Genomic DNA, 21,740 nt, shown 5'->3' on the forward strand with positions numbered 1-21,740 from the left:
AATTCCAAATCAAATTCCGAATCAAATTTAGCATGAAACTCCAAAAGGAATTCCGAAGAAAACTCTAGAAGAAATTCCGAAGCAAATTGCAAAGTAAATTTCGACGAAAATAACGTAGAAAATTCCAAATCAAATCCCGAAGGTAGCTCCAAATGAAATTCCAAAGCAAATCCCGAAAGAAATTCCAAAGCAAATTCAAAAGGAAATTCCAGAAAAATAAATCCGAATGGATTTTTGAAGGATGTTCCGAAGCAAATTCCAAAGAAAACTCGGACGAAAATTGCGCAGAAAATTCCAAATGAAATTCCGAAGCCAGCTCTAAAAGAAATTGCAAAGGAAATTCCATAAGAAATTTAAAGGAACTTCCGAAGCGAATTCCAAAGGAAATTCCGAAGGCAATTCCAGAAGAAATTCCAAAGGAAACGCCGAAGAAAATTTTGAAGAACTGAAGAAGGAAATTCCGAAAGTAATTCCAAAGAAATCCAAAATAACTTCCTGAAGCAACTTACTGAAAGAAATTCATGAAGAAATTCCAAAGGAAATTCTGAAGTAAATGAGATATGAAGTTCCGAAGAATACAAAGAAATTTTAAAGGATACTCCTAAGAAAATTCCGAAAAAACAATACGAAGGAAATTCCAAAGTAAATTCCGCGAAAATTCAACGGAAAACAGTCCAAAGGAAAAAATTCCAATCAATACTTCTAAATAAAATTTCGAAATCTCCATAGGAAATTCCAAAGGTTATTCCAAAGGAAATTCCGAGGAAACTCTATAACAAATTTGGAAGTAAACTTCAAACGAAATTCCGAAAGAAATTTCAAAGAGAATTTTGAAGGAAGTAATAAAGGAATTCCTAAGAAAATTCTGAAGAAAATTTGATAAGTAGCCCCAAAGAAAACTGCAAAAGAATTTTAAAGGATACTCCTAAGGGAATTTCGACGGAAATTCCAAAGTTAATTCCGAAGGAAACTAAAAAAAATCCAACGGAATTTCCGAAGCAAATTTCAGAAGAAATTCTGACGAAAATTGCGTAGAAAATTCCAAAGGAAATTCCGAAAAAAACCCAAGGAAATTCCGAAGAAAAATCCGTGGAAAATTCCAAAGGAATTTCTGAAAACTCCATAGGAAATTCCATAAAAAAATTCAAAGCAAATTCCGAATGAAATTCAAAAAGGAATTTCTAAGGAAATTTCGAAGAAAAGATCACAGCTCCAAAAGAAATTCCAAAGGAAACTTCGATGGAATCTTTCGAAAATACAAGGGAAATCCCGAAAAAAAAATTAAAAAAAAAATGAATAAAATTGCAAAAGAAATTCTGAAGCCATTCCAAAGGACATTCCGACGACAATTCTGAAAAATATCCAAAGCATATTCAAAAGGGAATTTCTAAGGAAATTCCAAAGAAAATTCCAAAGCAAATCCCGAAGCAAATTGCAATGGAAAAAGGAAGTTAATGGAAATTTCGTAGAAAATTTCTAAGGAATTTTCTATGGAATATCCAAAGCAAATTTGTAAGGAAATTCTCAAGAAAACTCTGTGGAAATTCCAAAGAAAATTGTAAAGGAAATTTCTAAGAATATTCCGCAGTAAATTTCAAAGGTCCAAAAGAAATCCCAAATGAAATTCCGAAGAAAGCTCCAAAGAAAATTTCGAAGGAATTTCCAAAGTAAATTCCAATGCTTCGAAAGAAATTCCAAATAATATTTCGAATACAATTCTGAAGGAAGCTCCAAAGATAATAACACAGGAAATTCCGAAACAAACTCTAGAAGAAATTCGGAAGGAAACTCCAAAGCAAATTTCGAAGGAAACTCAAAAAGAAACTCCGAAGTAAATTTCGAAGAAAATTCCAATGAAAAGTTCAGAATGAAATTCCGGAGGACACTTCATAGGAAATTTCGAAGGAAATACCACAGAAAATTCAAAAGGGCACTTCTAAAGATAGATAAATTCCACAGGATATTCCGAAGCAAATTCAGGATAAATTTCCGATTTTGATAAAAATTCCGTAGAAAAAAAAGGAAATTTCGTAGAAAAGTCAAATAAAAATTTTTAAAAGGAATTTCGAAGGAAATTCCGATTAAAATCCAAAAGGAAACTCCAAAGAAAATTCCGTTGAAAACTCCAACGAAAAAATCCATATGAAATTCCGACGAAATTTCTTGAAGGAACTTTGTTACATCTTTGAAGAATAAACGAGAACTGATTGTCAAAACTTGAATTACCTACGTTGTCACAACCGAATCGCGTGTACTATAGCAAGCAGAAGGCAACGTACTTTTGTTTCGGGAATGAAGGAGCCCAAGGCTGAGAATCTCTTTTGAAAATATAAACTAAACACTTTTGTTGCCCTTCATCGTCGCTCATCAAGCTATTGTCATAATTTGTATATGTCAAAAATTATTTCATTCCTTTTTTATCTGTATTTTGATTATGGCAGTTAGAATTGTGCTTCACTGAATTCACTGATGATTGGAACGTTTTATTTTAACTATTCAAAAGAAACCCTTAATGAAAATAGATTAACGAAGAGTTGCATGCCAATGAAGAATCATGATTCAAAACTATACAAACAAAGTTGATTTGTTAGATCTATTGAGAATATTTTACAAATTAAATGATCACCCTTATGCAAAACTGAGGACAATAGCCCCAATGAAATATCACATATTATACATTAACAGTGGCCTACGATGACATAGGAGATGTTTAATTACTCTTGTATTTACTATTCCATTCAAATACTCAATTTTTTTAAAGAATCACCGTAATTGAATATAAGTGAGCCTTCCCAATGAAATATCACGAATCTAATGAAGGAAATGGCCTACGATGATGAAAGAGGTGATAAAATACTATTGTTTTTAATATCCCATTCAAATTATGATTTTTCGACAGAAAGGCCCACCGTAATGGAAAATAAGTGAACCACCCTAATAAAATACCACATATTAAATGTAGAAAATGGCTGACGATAATGTGAGAGATGTTCCAATACTATTGTCTTCAATATTCAATTAAAATTCTATTTTTTATTTTTTTTTTATTTTTTAACAAAAAGGACCACCCTAATGGAAAGTAAATGAACCACCCTAATGAAATATCACATATCATATGCTTTCAGTGGCCAACAATCATATAGGATATGTTTCAATACTATTGCCTTGAATTTCTTAGCAATTGAATTCAAATCGTTCATTTCAAATTCAATTCTCTCCCCCAACTCAAAAATTTACTAAGTCCCAAAAGGTCGATTTTTTCAAAAAAAAAATTTTTCCAAATAACACCAGATCTCGACGTTTCATGCATTTCTAAGACATCTGGCATCAAAAAAAAAATTTCGATTTCCCTTTGGAGATTTTTCATGGGTCAAAAAAGCCAAACTTTGACCGCTTTGGGGGTCCACTTAATAAAGTCCGATTGAGCTCAAATTTTGCATGGGGACTTTTTTCGAGGAGACAAAACTTTTGAGCCCTACCTTTTTTTGAAATTCGATGGCAAAATTTTTCCCATACATTCCATTGGCACCCTAATGTAGATACTTATGCGATTTGTATTTTGTTTCTTTTCCATTTCAGGAGGAGTCAGAGACGAAATCGGATTATCGTCTGCTGTGCGTCAAAAAAGTATCCGGTAAGTTCTGTTTGTTGATCTAGTGAGCTGGTTCGGATTATTTAGTTAATTATATAAAGTATTAAGAATGCCATTGCAAAATGTCTATGAACGAAGCGTGTAAACTTCACTAACTAATTCGACGACGAAATAACTAGACGATGTTATTTCAATTTAACCTTTCTTTACATCAAAAAAGCTATATGAATTTTGCATTAAGGGTCACAAATCGTCAGTGACTTTGGAACACTCGCCATTTCTGATTTTAATGTTTTGTTACTAACCCTGATTTTTGATTCTTTATAATAAACCTTAGAATGGAATTGCTGTAAGTTTGGTAATTCTGAACACACCTATAACAACCTTTTTCAGAAGTAACTAGGTCACACCATACGCTCTTACATGGCTCTTCTTCATGCAATTCACATAGGAATTCCTTCAGAGAATTTACAAGGGATTCGACCAGGAATTCCACTACTGATCACACTAGCAATTGAACCAGGAATTGCACCGAAAATGCCTCCAGGATACCACCAGTAATTCTTCCAGAACTCCATCATAGATTTCATCGGCAATTCCACCAGAAATCCCTACAAAGATCCTCAAAGAAATTTCACCAGTTCCGTTAAATATTCCTTTAGAAATTCGACCATTTAATCCTACAGAAATTACGCCAGAACTACTTCCAGGTATTCCGCCTAAAGTCCTTCCTAAAAAGCCTGTACAAAATCTCAAAAAGATTTCTAGTTATTCTTTCAGGGAATCCTTCAAAAATTCTTCCATTGATTCTTTCAAAAATTAGCTCTAGCTGTTGTTCCATGGATTCCTCGAAGAATACTTTCATTTTGGGTTTCTTCAGAAATTCTTCCATAGACACTTTCATACGCTTTTTCAGGATTTCTTGCATTGATTCTGCCAAAAATTCGTCTAGCTATTTCTCCCAAAATCATACAGAATTTTCTCCATGGATTTCTTCTTGGGATTTGGCCATTAGCTTCAGGATTCTGGAGTTTCTTCAGCTACCTTTTCGTATAGTAATATTTCAATAGATTTCTCCACATTATTCGAGCAATGGCTGTAGATATTCTGCCAGAGATTGCTCTAGGAATTCATTCAATAATTCGTCCAGGGATTCCTCTAGAGCAAGGCATAGCAAGTAATTCCTCCGAAACTTCCTCCTGATATTCCTTTAAGAGTTCCTTCAATGATCCTTCCAGGAATTCTAACAGGGATTTGTCCAGCTATAGCTCCAGGGATTTCTCAGAAAATTTTCAAAAAATTTCTTCAGTAATTAGTCCAGGATTTTAGTTATTCCTCCTGGGATTTCTTCAGTATTTTCTCCCGAGATTCTTTCAACGACTTTTCCTGGTTACTTACTTAATTATTTGGCTTTACATCAATTATCTTGATAAAGCCTCGCCAACAATATGTCGCCAATTCACTCGGTTCATGGCCGCTTCTCTCCATCCTCGACTGTGACCCACGCTCCCCAGGTCCTGGTACACCTGGTCAATCCACCTAGCTCGCTGCGCCCCACGCCTTCTTGTTCCGACTGGATTCGTAGCGAACACCATCTTTACAGGGTTGTTGTCCCGCATTCTTGCAACATGCCCTGCCCATCGTATCCTTCCAGCTTTAGCTACCTTCACGATACTGGGTTCGCCGTAGAGTTGAGCGAGCTCGTGGTTCATCCTTCGCCGCCACACGCCTTTCTCCTGTACGCCGCCGAAGATCGTCCTTAGCACTCGGCGTTCGAAAACCCCAAGAGCTTGCAAGTCCTCCTCGAGCATAGTCCACGCCTCATGCCCATAGAGGACTACCGGTCTTATGAGCGTTTTGTACATCGTACATTTGGTGCGGGGGTGAATCTTTCTTGACTATGTCTAGTCACATTATGACAGTCATAGTCGGACACTATTTTGTCATAATACTGCATGGATGTTATGTCCATCGTTGTTGCACTATTGCACTATTGCATCCGTTATCCCGTTTACGGAATCTCTGTACCAGGAACCAGGAAAAAATAAATTGCTGACGCTTGTTATGAGAGAGCTTGATTGTAAACTGATATTCAGGGGTTGAATACTGATAAAATTGAGAGAATCTCTCACTTGTCGCTCTCTGCAACAATCATATTCCACTACACATCATGAGAGTCTGTTTATCGTCTACTGCTACAGCTCTGATTATAATGGGGGGATAACAGTGCATGATATAACCCATCTAAACAAGCTCCATACCTGGGGGACACTAATGCTATCAGATGTTCGGGGATTGTTTATCATGCCAATAGAGTAAAACACCTACCCCCAATGGTAAATGAGCGAGAAATCATTCTTTTTTTTTATTTATTTTTTTATTAGTATCATTCCAAACATTACATCCATTTCTTATATCTAGGTGTTCTGTGTTACACAGCTAAAAATATGTTGTAAATTTTAGTTTATTTTCATGCACATATTTGGAGCATCAAAATAAACTGACATGTCAACGACAAATCGCTTATTTTTCAATCGAATGCACTTTAAATTTACACGATCATGTAACATTCAAGCATCTTTAGTTGAAAATTAAACGTGATGCTGTAACAATAGATGAATTCAATTGACTTTTACTAAATTCTTCTGTTTACACTACATTGAAATTTAAATAATTTTATCTGTATATTAGACAACACTATCATCCTAATTTGGTAAAACAAATCTGAGATTTTATTAACATTTTGTTAACAACATGTTACATTTCATTTACCGTAGCAGTTCAGATTTTTTTACAGGTGAGTTGATTTCACCTACTTTTAAGAGAAAAAAATAACGTTTTTAATTTACTTAACCTAATTTATCCTAAACATATAACGCATTAATCGTGGCAATAGAAGATTGCAACGATTATTGCCTGAAATTATTAATTATTTTATTTGACATTTGTCCCAATGTTACAACATTGGATATTCTATGTAACTCATTGGTACTATACCAGGGAGGAAGGCTGATTCTCATTTTCAAAATTTTATTTTGAATTCTCTGCAGAGCTTTTCCCTGGTATTACAACAGCTAGTCCATATTGGTACAGCATACAACATGGCTGGCCTGAAAATTTGTTTGGATATCAAAAGCTTGTTCTTAAGACAAAGTTTTGATTTTCTATTAATAAGGGGATAGAGACATTTTACATATTTGTTACATTTGGCTTGAATGCCCTCAATGTGATTTTGAAAGTTAAATTCTTATCTAGCATGAGCCCTAGATACTTAACTTCATCTGGCCAATTTATTGGAACCCCTCTCATCGTGACAACATGTCTGCTTGAAGGTTTCAAATAAAGAGCTTTTGGTTTATGTGGGAATATTATTAGTTGAGTTTTGGAAGCATTAGGAGAAATCTTCCATTTTTGCAAGTATGAAGAAAAATATATCCAAACTTTTTTGTAATCGACTACAGATGACACGCAGGGCAGGCTTCGTCCTAGAGCGAGAAAAATGGGTTTTATCATCGTTCTCTCTCTTTGGTGTTCTCCTTCGCTGCTGCTATTTATCAAGCTTGTTACAACTCGCGAAATATTGCCAATCATGGACCGATACAGATGCAATGTTTTTCTTCGCTTGCTTTGATCGTACTTCGAAATCAAGTTTTTTGATAGAGACGAAGGGCTATGCACTGCGCAGCACGTGTAATGAGTTCGTATTCTGATGTGCATTCATGAATTCAACTTACAAAGTTGAACATTTTGCATTTTCTAGATGAAAATTCATTTGGCGAAGGAAATGTTTTTCTACCATATCAACAATAACTGGGAAGAGTAAATATAAACCACATCATACAAAAAAGGTTTTGCCAGGAAATTTCTCAAGAGACATTATGCAGGCAATAGTTCAGAGTTTTTTTTTCAAATCTCGTCCAGAGAATGCAGTAACTCCTTCAATGATTTCTTTAAAAATTTAACCAAGAAATATGCCAGATATTTTTCGAAAAATCTTCCAATGACTCCTCCAGAGACTCCTCTAAAAATTCTTCTACAGATTCCTCGAGAAATTCTTACGAGAATTCTCAGAGGGACTCATTCAGGATTCCACCAGGGATTCCTCCTGCGGTTTCTCCAAATAATGCCCCATTTTTTTCAGAAACTCCTTCAAGGATTTTTTTACGGCTATTTCTCAACGAATTTGTGTTTGAAAATTCCACCACGAAATTATTCGGAGATTTTTTTCAAAAACTCTTTCAAGGATTTCAGTAATTCATTCAAAGATTTCACCTAGACATAGTTCAAACATTTTCCAGAAATTTCTCTATAGATTCCTCAAAGGATCTCTCCGAAAACTCAACATGCATTTCCTACAGAGTTCGATTCCTCATGCGAAGATTTTTTAAGGAATTTGTCCATCGCTTCATTCAGAAATTTTTCCAAATATTTTCTTCCGGAATTTCTCAAAGAACATATTTCCAGGAAAAACTCAGCGATATTTTTTAAATTTTCTTTAGGTACTTCAATGTTTCCTTGAACGATTTCTTGAAAGATTTCACCAAGAAATGATTCAAATATTTTCCACAAATTCTATAGATTTCACCCTGATATTTTCCAAAAAATTATTCAAGTATTGCTCCAGAGACTCCTCCGAGAATTATTTGGAATTAGAACTTTTCCAGGAATTCCCAAGTCACCACTAGACCGTTTATTCGCCTTTTTGGTCTTATAGGGCTAATATACGTCATGTTAGTTTTGTAATAGCACTATATTAGCACGGAGAGCGAGTTAAAGTGCTTTTTGGTTACTTGGGTTCCCTCAGGAGTTTCTTCATAAATTATTCAATGTATTTCTCATAGAATTTTTTCAAGATAATCTAAACAAGGAAGAAGTGATATTTTAGAAAACTTCTACATACATTCCAGTACTCCTTTCAAGGATTTTACCAAGAAAGAAATTCATTTTTTTTCAGTGATTCCTTCGAGAATTGCCTATGGGATTTCTCCCAGAGTTTTACCAGTAATTTTGCCTGGAATTCCTACAATAAACACTCTGAAATTTCTCCAGAAAATTCCTTTAATTATTCCTCCAGAGAACAGTTTTCATCAGCGTTTCGCAATGGATTTTTTCTGGATTTCTTCTGGATTTCTCCAAAGATTTTATCCAATATTCTTTCCGGAATTCCAGTTAAATTTCGTCAAAGAATTTCTCTAGAAATTCAAGAGAATCTATGAAGAGTGTAGGGGGCCTTCCTTAGCCGTGTGGTTAGAGTCCGCGGCTACAAAGCAAATCCATCGATTCTTGGTCGGTCCAGGATTTTTTCGTAATGGAAATTTCCTGTTCTTCCCTGGGCATAGAGTACCATCGAACCTGCCGCACGATATACGAATGCGAAAATGGCAACTTAGGCAAAGAAGCTCTCAGTTAGTGACTGTGGAAGTGCTCATAAGAGCAATTAGATAAATCTGTAAGAGTGCTTGGAGAAATTCCTGAGAAAATTTCGGCAGAAAGACACGGACACCGTCTTCAGCCATTTAGCTGCATAGACTGTACCTTAACACTAGACAACGAACAAGCATGCTCTAGTGGCACAGCCGAGAATGATACCGAAATGAAAAGTACCGTAAAACTAACCATTACATGTACTTGCCAATTGGACAAATTGATGTGAAATTCTGCGAAAAAGTTACACGTTTTCTCGGTGAGAATCGATTTCATGACTCCCAGTTCACTAGATAGGGCGCGTTACCCCAAACCGTGACCATTGAAACCGACCTAATAAGTTACGAGTATGCATAAGAGGAGTCATAACTCTCAATAAAATGAATGAAAGTATTGCAAATATTGAAATCATAAGATTAAAACTTATTATATTCCTAAATTCAAAAGTTATATAAACATGAAAAGGTACATCATTTGGCCATTCTTCCTGATAGTGGTGTTAGTTTGCGTGGGTGGGCTTAAAATGACTTAACAACAACGTTTCTGAAAAAAGGCTCAGGACCTCTTGGGTCCTTTTTTAAAGTTTGTCCAGCAACGTGCAATATGCAGGGCTGGAAATGGTAATGGTAGTAGGCTTGAATTTCGCGAAACTCACGTGGCTTTCCTGACTACAGTAGTTTAAAAGCGGAAATCTCATCAAGTCTCGATTACTTTTCAAATCGACGTAAGTATTTTTCATAAGGTATTGAGAAAGCTCATTAAGAAGAATCACAACCTTTCTTCTAAAATTGTTTTAAAATGAATCCCTTTTTTAACATTTTTTACCGTGTACATCGCTTAAAACACTAGGTAGTTCCTATCATTTCCCACAAAAATTGTATGACAAAATGATAAGCCGTTTCAATCAGTTACTTACGACGTTTTTGTACCAGTTAAATCGACTCAAGTAGTGTTTTGTTTTGATTCGTGGTTTAGTCATTTTGTCTCTCCATACAACGGAGCGGCGAAAGTAGCGGTTAGGTTGCGAAAGTGGAGAATCTTACTTTCGTCGTTTTGTAAATCCGGAAATTAAACGTTCGAAAAGTGAAAAATCGAGTTGATTAAGTAAGTAAGTAAAGTAAGTTTGTTAACTTTTCTGACTTGAGTCTGTTTGAATAAGTCTTCGAGAAGTAGTTTTTGTTGGGTACATGAATTTTCTAAATCTGTAGTGTCATCGCAGATTGTAAACGCGGGAAACACCGTGATGAATCAATATCCGGACGGTACAAATATCCGGACACTCTGATAATACTGATTGAATAAAGGTAAAATTATATGTTAATATGTTTAATATTGTACATAACTTTTAGCATTTCTTATCATTTTACTGAAAGGGGCCCAGATAGCCGTAGCGGTAAACGCGCAGCTATTCAGCAAGACCAAGCTGAGGGTCGTGGGTTCAAATCCCACCGGTCGAGGATCTTTTCGGGTTGGAAATTTTCTCGACTTCCCTGGGCATAGAGTATCTTCGTACCTGCCACACGATATACGCATGCAAAAAATGGTCATTGGCATAGTAAGCTCTCAGTTAATAACTGTGGAATTGCTCTTAAGAACACTAAGCTGAGAAGCAGGCTTTGTCCCAGTGGGGACGTAACGCCAGAAAGAAGAAGAAGAATCATTTTACTGAAATTTGTGATCTAATTAACATTGATAAATAATCTATAAAAATAAAAACAAAATGCAAATTGGCAAAACAGTGTCATGAAAACTGTGAAATATGGTTAAAATGTTTATTTTTAAGTGTTGCAAGAGACTGTCCGGGATTGAAGACGAGTGGCTCGGAATCCGGACTTTATAAAATATTCCTGAATTTGATATATTTGAACGAAAATTTTGAATGTTACATGCAGAGAAAACTTGAAGCAAACCCAGTAAAAGTGCTATGTAATCACTCACTCCGTTTATCAACCGGATATCTTTGGATTCAATTGAGGTAATGAAAACAGTATTCAACTTACATTTCATATACTTTGGAGCAACGTAGTGTAAATGAGTGAATCAAAATCATATCAATGTTGAATTTAATAGGCCTGAGATACGCTTTTACTTATTTTACACAAATATTTTATGCAGTAATTAAGTTGTCCGGATTTTGATTCATTAGCGTCCGGATTTTAGGTCCAGGCTAGTTCTAAGTGTCCGGATTTAAAGACAAGACAAGGATTATTAATATGAATATTTAAATGGTAAAAACTAGATTTTTAGTTAAAAACTCGTAACCATTACTTAGATAAGATATGAACCTATATGTTGCATCACACAAGATTTTCAAAAAGTAGAGAAAATCCACTTTAAACTGAATTTGAACATTGATCCCTGCTTAAGCGTCCGGATATTGATGCAGCAAAGTATAGTCGAAGCTTGTTATAACGACATCGCAAGGGACCGTCGTAGTATAGAAAAGTCGTTATAGAGAATAGTTATAATATTGAAATATTTTTCAAGGGACCAAAAAATGTCGCGATAGAGAGCTTTTGTCGCTATAAAAGTTGTCGTTATAACGAGCTTCGACTGTAGAACGTTTTTCTATTGTAATTTTTAGCAATATTAGCAACGGGTATTTTGCTACTTTCGAGGCAATTTGCCAACAGTACCAATAGGCGTGAATTTCATTGGCTTTGCTGACTGTGACTTGATTTGCATGGCTATTGCAATGTGAATCTCAGAACTTTTCCCAACTTTAGTAATATGGACCAATGCACGATTTCACTAATTCGACGTTTGAGTGGTGACATATTCATTCGTTACCATGGCCACATAAACAACACGGCACCGCTCAAACGTCAAATAGTGAACTGGTCCATTGGACCAAGGTACCAAGGACCATCGAGATAGGGAGAGATCGAGACAAAGGACATTAATTTAATGAACACTAGATTGAAAATCACTCTGTTACTAGGATAATAATAAACAAACAAACTTAATTTCGAGTTACAAATTGTTCCGAATCGCTTAAATCTGGTCTAGTAACATTTGATAATATTCATATCGACATATAGAGAGAAAATTAGGAACAAAAATCAAAAGGGACACATCGAGATATGGAGAAATCGAGATAAGGAGGATATCGAGATATGGGAAGAGAAATCGTATGCAGAATGAAGGGACCGAAGCAATCAACGACATAGGGAGAGATACCGAGATGTAGAACATCGAGATCTCCACATCTCGACTGTATTTTAAATATCTTAATATCTTGCATTGGACCCTAGTAGGCAAATAGCACACATTTTCGACCTACATAAAATCGGTCTCAATTTTCAAATTTTCATACAAAGTAGAGCAAAATCGCATCGAAAATTAGTACCAGGTCGAAAAATAAGTGCTTTCACCTTAGCCCTTACAATGTAGAAGGAAACAGTCATCTTCACAAAATACAAAATGAACCCCTGTTTCTCATCGTCATCATAATCTGCATCACCTTTGTTGGACATCATAAAATATTATCAAAGCTTTCTCACCGCCACGTTATCCGTCTGCAGACGCGGGTTAACTTGATATGAGTCAGTTCTCTGCAAGTAGGTTATAAGAGCACCAGCGAAAGAGCCGTGGGCTCCTTGAATCATGTGTGCACCCATAAAACCACACGCCGCACAGTGGCCGCATTTTATGCAAATGTTGGCCAAAAGTTCAAATTTTGTTAAGATTTGTTTACTATTTTTTTACTTGAAGTTGTGACATTTTTCAAAAATTACACTGTAAAAACATAGTTAATTTTCTCAGCATTGAATCGACTAAATTTTAAATCGGTACGCTATTAGAACCATAATCTGAACATCTTTGGAGAGCACTTGCAAAATTTTGTCGGGAAAAGCTAAAAACTATTCAGATTTTATTGTATTTATTTTGCTAAAATCGTTTCAACATAATTTGTTTTATAAATGTAATTCTTTGCATATCAATTCAGAACAGAATGTTTTTTTTTAGTTTCTAAATTAGTTTGGCATTTGATGATGACATAAAGTGTGATATTTAAAAACGGTCTAATTCACATTGAAATGTAAACCATCATTTCAAAACGTTACCTAGATGTCTTACATAAGCATTGAAAAATTGCAACAAATTTAAAGAAGTTCCATGTATACTGTGTAACACTTGTTGACATTCTCAAATAGTAAACATCAAATACGATTCAAAACATCTCAAAAACAAAGAATAAGGCCTATTCTTTCGAAAGAGACTAGTTTGGTTGAGTTATATTTGTTGCTGTGGTGTTTCTCGAATTTTGAAAATTTTAGAAGGGTTGGCTGATATCTCTCCGTTTCAAATGATGAAACAAATCTAAATATACACCAATAGACTGAAACTTTGGAAAACTACTATTCAATACTAAAGATACCCAAAAAGGGGGAATGGGGAATAATTTGTAAACTTCATTTATATTTATTTTGGCCAGCTTTAGCCCACTGAGCGCCCTCTCTCCCCTTTTGGTGCTTTGTCGCTAACGTTCATCCAAGTTCGACGCGTGGACGCAAGCGTCAGTTGTTGGGACACTTCAGCTAGGAGAAGAGGTCTTCAAAAGTAGCATATACACAGAAGGTAGGTGAGTAACAACGAAAATAAATTATGCAACCCAAAAACTGGTTTCCCAAACAGACCAGACGCGCATTTCGGAAACTGTGTTATTGCTACCGTAGAGTGCAATCGGTCGCGATGATCTGTAGAAAAAGAAAAAAGCTCTTCTCACCAGACGTAAGGAGTGTGTCGAAAAGTAGTCGCAAACATTTAAAACTATCTTACAAACAAAGGGTTGAGCTCATAAGCAATACTATCAATCGGAATACTTTTGATGCATTTTGAATTATTGTTGTGTTGAAATATTTTCAAGGATATATATTTTATATGATTATTTTAATTGGGGTTTTGACAGCTTTTTGAAAAAAAAACTTGATCTTTGTGTGGTGTGATGTGGCGGTTATATTATGTGGCCTTTTTCAAGGTAAACTGGCCAGTCGTTTTTGTCCTTATTGATTTAGCTGTTCTGCGTGTCGAGTGATCATAATTTTGCTTATCAGTTGTAATTTTCAAACAGTTATTATCGGTCACTTTGTCACAGCCATGATTATAAAGGCTGCTTTATCAATCAGAAGTACAAAACCATTTTTCCCTTGAAAATACTTGAATTGCCATATTCAAAATAAACTAAATTTTAATTTTGTTCATTATTTTGATGATAAAAGTTTTTAGTCGAAACAACCGTTAGATTTTGGTAACATGAAATTTGTTGGCATGTTGCCAAAATTGAACGGGCACTGTACTTATATTAAGACTGAATATTTTTCAAAATTTTATGATTCCTTCAAAAATTAATGATACAATTAAAAATTGATTGAAAAAAATCAGTTGTGCTCTAAGCTATACCGTTTTGAATGTTTGCGACTACTTTGCGATACACTCCTCTTCCAGCTCAAAGCAAAGAAAATCAATTGACAGAGCAATGAAACCGAAAGAGGCATCCCTGAGCACTCCAAATAAACAAACCAAAACTATTAGAAAGGAAGAGTGAATTTTGTTTGAATTAAAATAAACATAGCAGAGAACCATTATACGGTACATTAAAACGAAAGGTGTTATGAACTCCGGACTCGGTGTCTTCCAAGCCGATTATTTAAATCGACCGAGGAGTGGAGGAAAGTTGTTGCTGCAAGCAAGATGTTGCCATTCGCAACCCATTGAATTTGTGGGTCGGTTGCAATTTGCGCGAAGTACTCATCAAGGTGCCACACGAAACCGGTGAAACAGCAGAAGAAAAAATCCGACAGGTCTGGAAGCGGGTCCATGAGAGTTGTGCTAGGGAAAAGTAGATCTTATCTGGTTGGTTTGCCCACCGACGACACGACTGCGCAATCAGTCAACAAAGCTGCGCGGGCGAAACGGGACATTTCGCTGTTTGTCATTCAACAGCTTCAGTTTCCCAACCTACAGGTCTGACGAGTAATAGATCGTAAAAAAGTCTTCACCCCATACTGCGAGATTGCTTTTACTTGGTGATAACGTGGAGCTGTAATAATTTTTCTGATTTATTGTCTCAGACCGTGTTTTTTATACCTACAGTATCTAACGGTTTCCTTACTTAGTGTTTTTATCCTTATCACTACTTTGGATTGGATAACAAAACATGTTGTGGCCGAGTTTAAAAAGACACATAGTCATAATATAGGATGAACGAAATTTACACCTAAGGGAACGTACATAAATTACGTCACCTTTTTGAAGGATGAAGAGGGTTCAGAGAAACCTAAAGATCCATGCAAAATTTTTGGAGGCTCCATACAAAAAATGTGACAAACAGGGAAATCTTAATGACCTTTTTTGTAACGTTATCAATTGCCTACTTATCTATCATCATGACACGCCTTTCCCTCTTCTTCTTATTGTCATTAACTTCCTCTCTGGGATAGAGCCTGCTTCTCAGCTTAGTGTTCTTATGAGCGATTCCACAGTTATTAACTGAGAGCTTTCTATACCAAAGTTACCGTTTTCGTATTCGTATACCGTGTGGCAGGCACGATGATACTCTATGCCCAGGGAAGTCAAGGAAATTTCCATTACGAAAAGATCCTGGATCGGCCGGGAATCGAACCCAGACACCTTCAGCATGGCTTTGCTTTGTAGCCGCGGACTCTAATCACTCGACTAAGGAAGGCCCCCTATGCCTGATATAAAAGTAGTCTGCTAAACATATCACGCTTCTTTGCCACAAAATGGCCTTACCCCCAATATCCATACATTCCTGCATGAACTGGCGTTGATGCAGGGGTATATGCGGTCCACAGTGGACTAGTTTTAGAATGCGATATCAATTTCTCCCCCTTCCCCTCATGTATTTTGACGCTGCAGGCGCCATTGTTGCCTAAAACTAGAAGATCTCCAGCACTTAAACACTAAGGGCGTCTGTTAGTCCCAAGTATTTGGTTGGTTTCTTGTGCAAGTTCAGCTGATCTGGCGATACTGGAGTAGCAATCACGAGCGGCAAACCAAGCTCAAGCTCAAATTCTTCTATTCTGATTTCATGAAGTTTACTTTTTTCGAATTACTATGAATCAGTGCATTCGTGGTCTTCCCCGAAGCCACCGACCTCTACCTGGTTCCGTGCTGAATATTATTTTAGCAAATCTTTCTTCCGACATTTGCACTAAGTGACCAGCTTACTGAAGTCTGCCGTATTTTACACGCTTGATAATATTCGCATCTTTGTATACTTGATACAACTCGTGATTCATGCGTCTGCGCCACACATCATTTTCGAGTTTCCCACCGAGTATTGTCCGCAGCACTTTACGCTCGAAAACACCGAAGCTTTCCGGTCCGACTCTTTCAACGTCCACGCTTCGTGCCCGTAGAGAGCCACCGGAAGAATAAATGTTTTATACAAGGCGAATTTTGTTTCCGTTTGTAAGTTGCGGGACCTAAGCTGCCCCTAAACGCATAATTGTCCCATGTGAATAGGAAACCCAGCAAACATGGGACTGACATGCGTTTATGGGCAGTAAGCTGGTTACGTAGTCCGTAAAAGGCCGTATTCGCAGCCGCAACAGGTCTTTTCACTTCGCGGGAAACGTCGTTGATACATGTCACAAGTGTTCCAAGATAAACAAATTCTTCACCAACTTCAAACACATACCCATTAAACACTACCTTAGCACCTACACCACCAAGCCTGAATCTATCTCTACCTGCAACCATATACTTCGTTTTGATAGAATTAATGGTCAGGCCTATCCTCACTGTGTCCCTCTTCAGAGGCACGAAGGCCTCTTCCACTGACCTGCGATCAATTCCAATTAGGTCTATATCGTCCGCAAAGCCAAGGAGTATGTGCGACCTTGTGATAATAGTGCCATTTCTCTGCACACCAGATCTCCTAATAGCACCCTCAAGTGCAATGTTGAACAGTAAATTCGAAAGTGCGTCTCCCTGCTTCAACCCGTCTAACGTCACGAACCAGGTTGACACCTCGTCTGCGATCCGAACACTTGATTTCGAACCATCCAAAGTAGCACAAAACTATCATTTCCCGGGCAATCCCGGGATCCCGGGAAATTCTCAAAAAATAAAGCAAATTTGGTGGATTTTTTTTTAAATTATTCGTATTTTGTGTTGGGTCGGTGTTCCCTTAGTAGACAGTCCCTTATACTCGCACTAGTAGCTTTTTACGGTCGTTTTGCAATATATCTAAGTACCAGATAGCCGTAGCGGTAAACGCGCAGCTATTCAGCATGACCAAGCTGAGGGTCGTGGGTTCGAATCCCACCGGTCGAGGATCTTTTCGGGTTGGAAATTTTCTCGACTTCCCAGGGTATAGAGTATCTTCGTACCTGCCACATGATATACACCTGCAAAAATGGTCATTGGCATAGTAAGCTATCAGTGAATAACTGTGGAAGTGCTCATTAGAACACTAATCTGAGAAGCAGGCTTTGTCCTAGTGGGGACGTAACGCCAGAAAGAAGAAGAAGATATCTAAGTACAATGATACACAACTCGATTTTGTTAAAAAAAACTGATCGATCTCTTGCATTTATAGCAAACCTCTTTTTCCTATAGTAGCACTACTAAGAGAAACTATTTTTCATAAAACAAAATAATTTATGAATTAAAAACTTTCTCACATTAATTGAAAGCTTGAGAAGCTCGACCGGGATCTCGTCCTTCCCAGCAGCCTTACAGTTTTTCAGCTCGCTGATAGCCTTTTAACCTCTCCTATGGTCGGTGGGTCCACAGCTTGATCGTCATCATCAATGTTCATCCTGTTCCTCGTTACATTTCCAATTTCACCGTTCAACAATTGCTGAAAGTTCTTCTTCCACCTGGCAGCCACCGCCGTTTTATCGGTCAGCAAATTCCCTTCTCGATCATTGCACATGGCGGGTACTGGCACGCTATTGTGCCTCGCACCATTGTACACTGCACAGTGGTCCAGGAATCAGTTTGACGCGGAAAGATGCATTTTGAGCTTTAGAATGAAACATTAGACCAAAAAGGTTTTCTACAAAGTTGTTTGTATTAGTAAGGTCATTTGTTTGGTGTTATTGAAAATTAGGGTGGACCACATTTTCATAGAAATTGTGTAACTAACTTTCTTATTTGTAGAAATTATAGTATACATGCTTCAGCAAAGTTGTAGACCATTAAATTTCAAGCAACTTTGACAAAAAAGTTTTTTTTTGTATTTCTTAAATTGACCGATTTAGAGCTATTTTCCTACGGTGACATAGGGTGGTCCGAACAAAACTGGTTTTCTGGCTCTAGAGTTTTCAATTCAAATTTCAATAGTCTATGAAACACTTTTAGAGCTTTAAAAAATGTGTAATTTGGTGAGTGGAGAAACTCGCTATCTCCTTCCGTTTGGGAGTTATTGTTGGTTTTCTCTCAAAAAACATGCCTACTTTGATTGTGAATATCTCTGATTGGGGCAAACATAAAAAATATCTTCTGACGGCATTTAAAAGACAAAATAAAATTGTATATTATATCAAAAAATTACAGATGTGTTATTTTTGTAACTCTAATAAAATGCCCTGAAAAACGAAGAATTTTAAGCAGAAAAACTTTAATAACTTTTGAACAAAAATAGATATCATCAATATTTTTGTATGAAAATTTGCGTTTTGTTAAGTTCTTAAAGTCGTTCGTAACACTGCACGCTGACATAAAATTGAAAAGTACAAAGGGATCGTTCAAATATTACGTAACGCAACAGGGGGAGGGAGGGGGTCTTCCGTAGTGTTGCGGTCCATACAAAAATTTTTAAATTTTCCATGCAAAAGCTGTTATGTGGGGGAGAGAGGGAGTTTTAATTTGGCAAATTTTGCGTCACGTAATATTTGAATCATTCCAAAGAAAACAAACTTCTATGCTGATTATTAACGCGTACAGGACAATTTGTTACTTTTTTCTATGTCCAGCTTTTCGTGCTCATACTGCGTGCACTCTTTTACTTTTGAATTGTTAATTTGAAAATATTCCAAATTAATCGCATAGATTGCAAAATTTGTGTGAAAAATTGAATTTAGAAACGTGTTTGAGATGTAAACTGCCCTAATGTCACATCTTCCAGCTTTATGCCTTCCCTTCTGCTAAACTTCTTCCTTCGTCGAATCTAAGTCTTAAGATCGAAACCATAACAAAACCTCGTCTAATCAGATCAGATCAGCAAAAAGAAGCGAAGAAAGGAACAATCAACCACACATTTTAGGCAACAGTGAATTCATGCTTTGAATACCCAGTTAAAATAGCATCAATCACGAATCGTTTGACGAAAGAAAATGGAATGAAAACAGTCATCACGTCACGTCGATTCGTCTGGCCCCTAGACTAGACTCCGTCCGCGATAGTATAGTGAGTGTGACTAATGTCTCGAGTAGCAATCCGACGAAAAGCACCGGTATTGTGCCTGGGTGTCGGTCTTTCGGAGTGTTTATTTAGTTGGTCGATATACGGGGCCTATAGGGGGAAAGTGTGATTCATCAAGCAAAAAGGGGAGACAGGCGTCAATCGCGACTTGCACTGGTCGTGCTTCGTTGACTCGGGTAGGTATTTTTGTGCTTTACCTAATGGGTTTTCAAAGTGTTCTTATCTGATGAAATTGTCCAACCGAAAAATAACCCTTTGTTAATGACTGCATACGGGGGAATTGATTTGGCCTGGTAATCTCACAAAATAATCTCATGCTTGCTAATCTCAAAGCTAGGCGTCGTTGCTCTTGGTAAAATATGATGATAAATACAGTTAACCTTACAAACAAACTTTTTCAATGTCGATCATAATATATCTTGAGCTTAGCCGGCCTTATGATATATATGCATATCTCTTCAGAAACTCATTAGTGATTTTTCCAATTTTCCCGAAAATTCCTATGAATTTTCTTGCAGCGGTTCTTTTACGAACATTTTAAGGGGTTTCTTTAAAGTCTTCCAAGTACTTGGCAATTTTATGAGTTTTTTTATGGAATTATTGAGGATTTCTCAATAATTTTGCAATAATTATTCCATCATGCATTTTATATTTTGCGTAAAGCATTTCTTTCAATAATTTGTACAAAATTCACTGAAAGAATTTCATCAGGATTTCGTCTACCGATATTTCATCAGAAATTTTCCTATTATTTGTTCCAAGATATGTTATTTTTTTTTTCAATATTTACACCAGAAATTTATTCAAGAATATTTAAAGATCTAGCAAAAAGTTTATGCTGAAACTAAAAAATGCTCTATATGTTGAATTCCACAAGAAGTTAGTCCCAAATACACAGCAAAAAATATTTTAGAATATTTTTAGAAAACCATAAAGAATTATTCTGTTTTTTTTTTAATATATGGAAAATTTTCTGTGCATTTCTTCCATATTTTAGGCAGCATTTTATCTTCTCGAATGGATGGGTGTTCTGGAATTCCCCGGACAAAATCTGCTGAGGGTAATAAAGATACTCCTCAGCCAGGAAAGTAGAACTTTGCTTAGCAGCCTTCTAGAATTATTCGAAGCATTTTACCAAATTTACTTTCAAGATTTTCTCTATGGATTTGTCCATGAGATTTTCTAAGAATATCCACAAATATCCATTTTCAGATATTCTGGAAGAAATAACCGAAGGAATTTCTGAAAGAATTTTTGAAGGAATTCTCTGTGGTATCTGAACAAAAGTTTATAGGAATCCTAAAATTCATTTTATCGAGCAAATCGTTCGAAAGAGAGCCTGAAAAAAATTTCGAAATTCATAATCGGTATAATTCTTAAAGGAATTTAATACGGAATCTCTGAAACAATTCCGGGAAGAATATCTAAAGAAATTCATGCTTTTGTAACTGCAAAGCCAGGAATTCCCCCAGTCAACAAGCCAAGGAATTCATTGTTCTCGCATTTTTCATGAAGACGAGGTTCGATGGCCTTCACGTTGTCACTTTTCATACAAAAACAAATGTAATCGTAGGAAGAGAGTGACACACAAAATATTTATGTGAAATAACTTTGAAAGTTGTTTTCACAGAAATTCTAGTTACGCCACTGTTAGATTCAGGTTGTAAGAATTGGAAATTATCTGGTATGGAATACCTCAATTTGGTATTCAGTAGTTATTTTCTTCTGCTCGGGCAGTCAGTCTATATGCTATGCTATGTTATTGCGACAGTTTGAATGTGATTTTACAACTTTTTTTTAAGCTACGTAATAAATCGTTACACAACAATTTTTAAAAATATCAGATAAACTGTCGTCATACTGCAGTATAGTCTTGCTCAATAGCTGCTATGGATATTTAATATGAGAAAAATGGAAATGTGGTTAAGGTGAAGAGTCTTGTTTAAGACTCATACAAATATTGTCTTGAACATAAGCTGGATTGTGTCATGACCTCACGTAACTTGAGGGCCGTACCGCTATGACAACGATTTTTCACATTTAAGTGCTTTTCAGTGAGGCGTAGGGCTAATAAACGTATATGAGTAGTGCCCTTTTACTAATCGAACAACCCTACAAACGAATCTTAAACTATCGAAAATCGAACACTGTATCGTCGAGTGGACTTTTAAATTCTACGAAAAGACCCACCACCATCGTGACCATGTTCAACTCCACTTCTTAAAAATCCACCCACTCGATGTTCATGCCTGCTTATACAGCTCTGTGGCATTGTTTGCTTTCTTATGTTGTCCCATCTCGACCGCAAAGATCAAATGGGAACGTG

General features: G+C 36.4%; 1 protein-coding gene across 24 annotated transcripts in view; it reads left to right on the forward strand.

Annotated features, from left to right (window-relative positions):
• The window catches only part of LOC5567588 (CDC42 small effector protein homolog), a 139,186-nt gene that overhangs the window by 95,548 nt on the left and 21,898 nt on the right, over window positions 1-21,740 (forward strand). For 7 of the 24 annotated variants that reach the window (XR_002501319.1, XR_002501320.1, XR_002501321.1 and 4 more), the window contains one exon: window positions 3,580-3,634. The exons of 15 other annotated variants lie outside the window; for them this stretch is intronic. The gene's annotated coding sequence lies outside the window, so the exon portion shown is untranslated. Of the gene's footprint in view, window positions 1-3,579; window positions 3,635-13,504; window positions 13,602-21,740 lie in introns of those variants that run through there. 2 more of the 24 variants (XR_002501328.1, XR_002501329.1) reach the window with 2 other exon arrangements.

This window comes from Aedes aegypti, chromosome 3 (genome assembly GCF_002204515.2).
Source record: "Aedes aegypti strain LVP_AGWG chromosome 3, AaegL5.0 Primary Assembly, whole genome shotgun sequence".
Taxonomy (NCBI): domain Eukaryota; kingdom Metazoa; phylum Arthropoda; class Insecta; order Diptera; family Culicidae; genus Aedes; species Aedes aegypti.